Genomic DNA, 7,281 nt, shown 5'->3' on the forward strand with positions numbered 1-7,281 from the left:
TATTCTTTATCTCATTTAAAGACCGTGTACTGTATAAAGAGTTGCAACAATTAGTCGATTCATGATCGATTTATCATTTCAAAAGTGCTGCAACCTTTTGGTCCCAAGCTTCTTAAGTCTGAGAATTTGCTTCTTTTCTTTGTCACATATTAGTGGTACATTAAATATCTTTGGACTAACCTATTGGACGGACAAAGACATCACTTTGAGCTCTGGCCAGAAGTGGTGGGCATTTAAAAAAACATTTTTTTTTGGCATTCCATAAAACAGCTGATTGACAAAAATAATCAGCAATCAATAATACACTCCATGATTAAAACAATTGTTAGTTTCAGCTCCTGCCTATGAGACGTAGACTGTGACTTATATTTCAAATACAAATATGCTTTAAAACAAAGCTTTTTTGAAAGTGTGAGATTTGCACCTGGGTAACATTTAAATGGACTTGTTGCCTTTATTGTACTTCAGTATATGACAACTATTGCATGTCTTTCTGGTCTGTGAGAGTAATCCTCCTCAGGCATTGATGGGAGTATTTCAGCTCTTTATTCTCACCTGTATTACACTCAGTTTTGGTTCTGACACTTTTATTGTGTGTGAAAAGCCCATTTGTTGTATAATCCCAGTCCAACTCCAATACTGGTTTTCTCAATGAATTCTCTGAGTTGCTGTCCTCTCTGGTTAAATATAATAGAGCTATTAGAGTTAGGGTATTATTTATATGGTATGGTAACTTCAACATTAATATCAACATTGCTTCTAAACAGGTGGTTTCCAATCTTTTTCCTCAAGGGACCCCTATTCTATCATTCAGTAAACTGATAACCCCTGACTAATTATGTCAATATTTCCTGTCAATATTACATCAGAAAATAGTTTTTTAGTTACTTTTTACACAAATCTCTGTCTGTATTTTATATTTTTTATAATAATAATACACACTTTATAGGCTTCTTTTTTGACAAATCCAGTGTTTTCTTTCCTCCCCTTTCTTCGCCCATTGTTCTATAAGCTTTTTGGTTGTTTTAACTGCTTATCTAAAGCAGGATGAGGCTGTTTAGCAGAGTATGAAGGCTCTCTGTGTATAGCTTGTGTTCAGATCTTCATTGTCTTCTTTTTACTTTATATCTCAAATAATCATCTCAACTTTAAAAATTACACTTTCATTTAGTTTTCTTCACAGAAATGAGAAGAGTGATGAGATATAGGCCAATTGTGTATATTTTAAAGTTTTTGTACACCCCTTAAAATCAAGAAGGCGTAGCCACTCCCATGAGGCTCTAGAGACCCCTAGTGGGGAGTCACGACTCCCTGATTGGAAACCACTGTTCTAACCCATTTGTCACATTTGTAAATCTTTTAACCTTGTGCTCTGGCCCCACACATAACAGCAGGCACACCATTGACTTAATTGCCTGAACAAGACTGACTTTGTCTCTGATCGTAAATGTGCTACCTACACCAAACCACAAATGTATAATCCATTCTTGGGCAGTCGCGTTTTCCAACTGTTTTTCTAGTCTGACCAACTACTCACTGCGTCAACATTAATGACCGAGTTAGTTGGTTTAATGATTCGTGTACATCAGCCCATTACTTTTCCGCTCCATACACTTCCAGGGATGTCCCAGTTATTGGTTCAACGATAACATCAGATAACAAAGAAGGGAATAGGATGGCCGATGAACTTGAAGTTCACCACCTCTATATGCGCAAGCTATTGTTTAAATTGATTCAGACTAATAAAGATGTGCACGCTGCCTACTTTTCTGGCTTAATAGTTAGTAATAAACACAATCCAGGGTTCTTGTTTAGCGATATTAAGCAGCTTATAAATCCATCTCTTCCTGCTATTTCTGCCTCATCTTCTAACGACTGTGAAAAATTATTATATTTTTTCACTGGTTTCTAGTCTCTCACATCCTCGTCCATACCTGACAATTTGAAAACTGCTAGTGTTCGGCCACTTCTTAAAAAAAAAACCCTCTCTTGACATAGCCCAGTTAGAGAATTACAAATCAATCTCCAAGCTAACATTTTTCTCCGATCCTTGAAAAACTGTTACAGACCAGCTCCTGAAGCTGGTGGAGGGTCATAAACTCTTTCATAAATTTCATTCTGGCATTCCCCACAGAAACTACATTACTAAGAATGTCAAATGTATGTGTGCAGACGAAGTTGAATATTCCAATTCTTATTATACTCAGTATGACTGCGGCCTTTGATGCCATCGATTACACATTTTACTTGATAGTTTGCATAACTGTGGCGGCAATTCTGGTACAGCTTTAAATTGGTTTAATTCTTTGAACAATATATACATTAATGTTAATAATAATCATTTGTCATCCTCTAGTCCCCTGCTGTGTGGTGTCCCTCAGGGGTCGGTTTTTGGTCCAATTCTCTTCTCATTGTGATACCTCTGGGTCATCTAGCCTATTAACTAGAACTAGCCATCTCACATTATCTTTGTTTCCTCCACTGTCAATCAGTACAAGAGCTGACTGATCCTGACATATAAGGCACTGCATGACCTTGCCCCCAGTTACTTTTCTGATCTCGTTCCTCATTCCACTCCCAGATCTTGGCCTTTAATCCAGCCCTCCCTCCAACTGCAAAACGAACGCAGCCACAAACCCTCTGGGATCATCTTCCCCAATCGCTCAGATTTGTTTAATCATTGAATTATTTTAGACAGCTCCTTAAAGCCCAACTCTAGGCCAGCTTTTTTATAGATCTCCTTCTCTGTTTCTGTTTTTGTGCATTTGATCAATCTCTTGTTGCTTTGTGTTTCATTTTGTAGTTTATTATTTTCTATTATTTTCTTGTATATATTATGTGTGTTTTAAAAAGGGCCATATCAGTAAAGCTTTACACTTTCTTTACAGTTATACTACTGAGGTTTCTCAGATGGCTTCTGATGCAATTTGTGGGTTATAGAAATAAAATGGATTTCACTTTGCTTTAACTATAAATAATAGTAATAACAGTATGCAGGTAAGTCAGGCCTGAGGATGCCTCGGAAAAAGCTTTCCAACACACTTGATCTAATGTCACTATATGCTGTAAAGTGTTCAATGCTGTTCAGTTTTAACCTGAGTCCTGGTCCTAGAAATAAATATTTTCTCTCTCCCTGATCTAGCAGCGGAAAAACATTTGTAAAATTTGATCTACAGTTAGTTTTAGCTGTTTAGAAGACTTGTGGGGCCTGTTTGAATTCCTCCAGCTTAAACCCCATACAGTGTAAACAGGAGTGTTTTGTGTCAAGGCTTCTTGACAAGGATTTGAGGGAATGATCCATTTCTCTAAACCTTATCAGCTGCATCCCACCCCCCCTTATAACAATGCCACTGTGTGCAGCCCCCACAGCCTTGACGCCCACCCCCCCTTCGCCCACATGTGAGATGCTGTTGTGTTGTCTTGTTCCCCCACAGCTGGAGCATCTCCCTCTCCACCCCTCTGCTTTTCCTCCATTCAACCCAAACAACGCCTCCGTTCTTTCAGCCACACTATGCAGATTGTTTCAGAGGACAAGCAAGAAAGAGAAACAGATAGAGGCTGCAGGGGACAATGAAACAGCTGGCTATGCTAAAGCAGTTCATTTTGGTATTCTATATTTCTTATCTCATATCGCTCTGTAACTACATTGGCGTGTGTGTGTGTGTGTGTGTGTGTGTGTGTGTGTGTGTGTGTGTGTGTGTGTGTGTAGTCCACTTGTACTAATCTTGCATGTTGTGTGGATATAAACCATCAACGTATACGTGTCAATGATATAAACCCTGTTAACTAAGTCACATTATGAGGGCTCACCTCCTATTTGTGACAAAAAGCAGGTCCCTACAGGGTTACATATTACATTTAGGATTAAGGTTAGGCTAGGTGTAGGTGGATTTGGGGAGTGATTACATGTAAATTTGTTACATGTGGGATACAAAAAAAAAGGTTACAGAAAAAAGTAATCAGATTATATAGTAAAAATGGGGATTATTAGCAGGATTACATTTTAGAATAAAGAACGATATACTGTGCACACATTAACATTTAAGAGTCACCACCTAAACAACACCACTCTAAACTCTAGCTAATCCTACAGTTGCCAATTCATTATCAGGCCTCTAGTGAAAAATATTTTTTTCTACAGTAGCACATTACAAACAAACCAAACACTGGGTCTAGATGGGCCCCTTTTCCTATTTTCACAAGCTTTGTGGCCACTTTAGTTTCTCCTACGTGTTTGGAAGGCGAGTGTTATTCAGTTGGTTGCAATCTGCAACTTCACTAGATGCCACTAAATCCTACACACTGGTCCTTTGATTAGGGTGTAAGTACACATCTCAATTCTGCTCCCTCGCTGTATTTAAAAAACAGTCTACATCAGAGCACTGCAAAGAACGGCCACTAGGGGGAATGGCGACACTGCACATTCTTTTCCCCCAGAATGAAGGATCATTTCCCTTTTAAACTTTGGGTTTTGAATTAAAAATCCCTCCTTAATATTTCAATATTTTTGACATTGTCACTAGAAGCATATTCATGGCCATTTGAAAAAGTTGTGGTTTGTTACCTTTGTTGAAGCTAAGCTATCAGCTCAGAGAGGCTAATATTCTGGTATGTGTTTGTGTCTGGGGGAGGGCTGATCATTCCAAATCATTGCGCCAAAATACGAAGTAGAGAAGCTGCGGAAGGTGGGCTGCCGTCCTCTGATTAAAGAGAGCTCTTTTTTAATATAAATGTCATGACCTAGCAGTAGTCCCAAATGGTCGACTCTATGACTGTGTTCAGACTGCAGGCCAAAGTGACCCAAATCAGATTGTGATGTGTGATTCAAATCAGATTTTTTTATGGGATGTGAACAGCACATATGACATAGAAGCTGATCTTTTCAGTTCTGATTCGGGCCACTTTCACATGTGGTCCAAATCAGATACTGTCAGATTTTTTTGCAATGTGAACCATCATATCAGAATTCATATAACTTTTATGTCACTCTAGACTGACATTTTTCATGCGGGTCACTTCAGGACTGTGACCTGTTCACACTGAAATCTGATATGGGCCACGTTTAAAAAGCCAGAAAACAAAATCTGATCTGAGTCATAAATCAGAATTGAGCAATAAGGCTTGCAGTGTGAACTATTTCAACAAAGGCCTGGCAAGGTTCAGGGTGATTTAATAAAACAGTAGCTAGATGGCGTGATGAGCCGTTTCAAAGCCATGAAATACTGATTTTCATAAATTAGATGAGAATGTCAATATGAACACCAGCATTGATGTGTTTCATCACACATTTTTAGCCTAAAAATGGTATTCCTACTGATGTTCTGGTCCGGGATGTCTGTCTGCTCAACGTCCTGGTTGCTGTGTCAACAAAAGGACCATGTCAGTTTCTGCATAAAATTTGCGTATGCTTCATTACATTATTTTACATTATTGCTTATCTGTTTCCCAAATCATATCTTACTTTTTTCAGTTGATGAATGCATTTTCCATCTTTTCATTTTATTTATTTATTTTTCATATTTTTCATTGCTAGTGACAGCTGAAGAGTCACAGGAAAGTCGGGTAAGGAGAGAGAGGGGATGACGCAGAAAAGGGCCACAGGTTGTGCTGCAGCAAGGACTCAGCCCTGTTACATGGGGCCAGCTCTACCACGTGAGCAATGCGGGCGCCCTCACCTTTCCATCTACGTTTTGGGAAAGATATTTTGATACAAATAAAAAAATAAATAAAACTGGGAGACAGAAAGAAAAAATAATAATAATGGGGACATTGCTTAAATGTACTCATATATACTCATATATAGCCAATGTTTATTCTTACCTATAACTCATATAGTAGCTTAATGACTAAGGGGAACTCTAAAAGCTTTTGTTGTTTACTTAAATGTTGTTAATTGAATGACCTAATTCAGACTCCCAGACAACTTTCAGATATGTCCTCATTGTTCCTGTGTGTCTGGCCCATGTCTGCAGGCAACCTGAGTGAGGGCTATATTCTGGTTGACCTCATTGTGATGGGGACGTTTCTGCTGACTGTCAGCTACATGATGTGGCTGACATAGATGATGAGGCTGGACATGTTCAGCAAGAGTGTTTGATTCGTTGTCTTTGCCTTTGAAAAAGTCCTGGATTTCAGTATTGCAGCCCGACTGGACAGGTCAGTTCCACTCACATTATCTTTTATCATAGACAGTTTATATATATTTTTATATTCACCAGCCATGATCGATGAGGAAGCTTTTATTGGATTTTGTGACATTTGAGATTCTTTTTTGACAAGGTCCCGCGTCAGCATAAATGACAGACAGGTAAATTACAGTATCTGGTATCAAACACAGATAACATACTTCATTATCACATGAAGAGGCCGGCCTACATTTTAGGCTACATTTATTTTGATTGACAAGATATGTCGACGTAATTAGTATCTCGTACGTATGTTTTGAGATGCCAGACAGCACTGAGCTTTCCTTTTGTTCACTCTTTTGTTCATGACTGAAATAAGCCCTGGTTCCCTTTAGGACTTGTTTGAATTATTGATATGTGGCATTCAATCAAGTGATACTGTATACCGTGTACAATGTCATCACATCCTCAAATTTTCCTCCCAAGATAATGAATAATAATCCAATCCCTTACTCTGGAAAGATGGATATTGTTTATTCAGGTGGCAGATGGCTGGAATATATTCATAAATCAGTGTGGATGAAGAAAAACTCTACCCTAAACCAAACATGCAGTCATCTGCAAGATTGATTTTGACAGTGTGTTTCACACTCTTGAAACACTGTTTGTGTTTCATATGCGTGTAGTTTGTTCAGGTACAGTTGAATGTATGCTAATAAAGGATTTTTATTTGCTCTTCTTTGTGTCTTTCAGTGTCCTTTTGAGAAGAGGCCTCCTGTTCATTGTCATGCTCCACCCATATATTGTATTTTGCAAGTGAACTCACAGCTTGTTTGCACTTCTTTGGTGAATTAAAATTGACTCGAGGTTTAAATATTTGTAATGTAAGGACTGTTTGCTTAGGCTATTATTTTTATAACTGAATGTGTATAATACTTAAAATCTAAAGTAAGAGAAAACGTAATGTTAGGATTTCACTTTGGTGCAGTCAGGCCTCTGTTTCTTTAATCTAATATTTACTTAAGTTCTTCAGTATATTTTTTTGATCGTCTATATGAAAGAAACGACCTTTAGGTTTCATATTTGTTCATATTTTCTCCAGTAGAGGGCAGAATTGTTTTGCTTAAGATTTGAATGGCGACAACGGTGATTTTAC

Source organism: Dicentrarchus labrax, unplaced genomic scaffold (genome assembly GCF_905237075.1).
Source record: "Dicentrarchus labrax unplaced genomic scaffold, dlabrax2021, whole genome shotgun sequence".
NCBI lineage: Eukaryota > Metazoa > Chordata > Actinopteri > Moronidae > Dicentrarchus > Dicentrarchus labrax.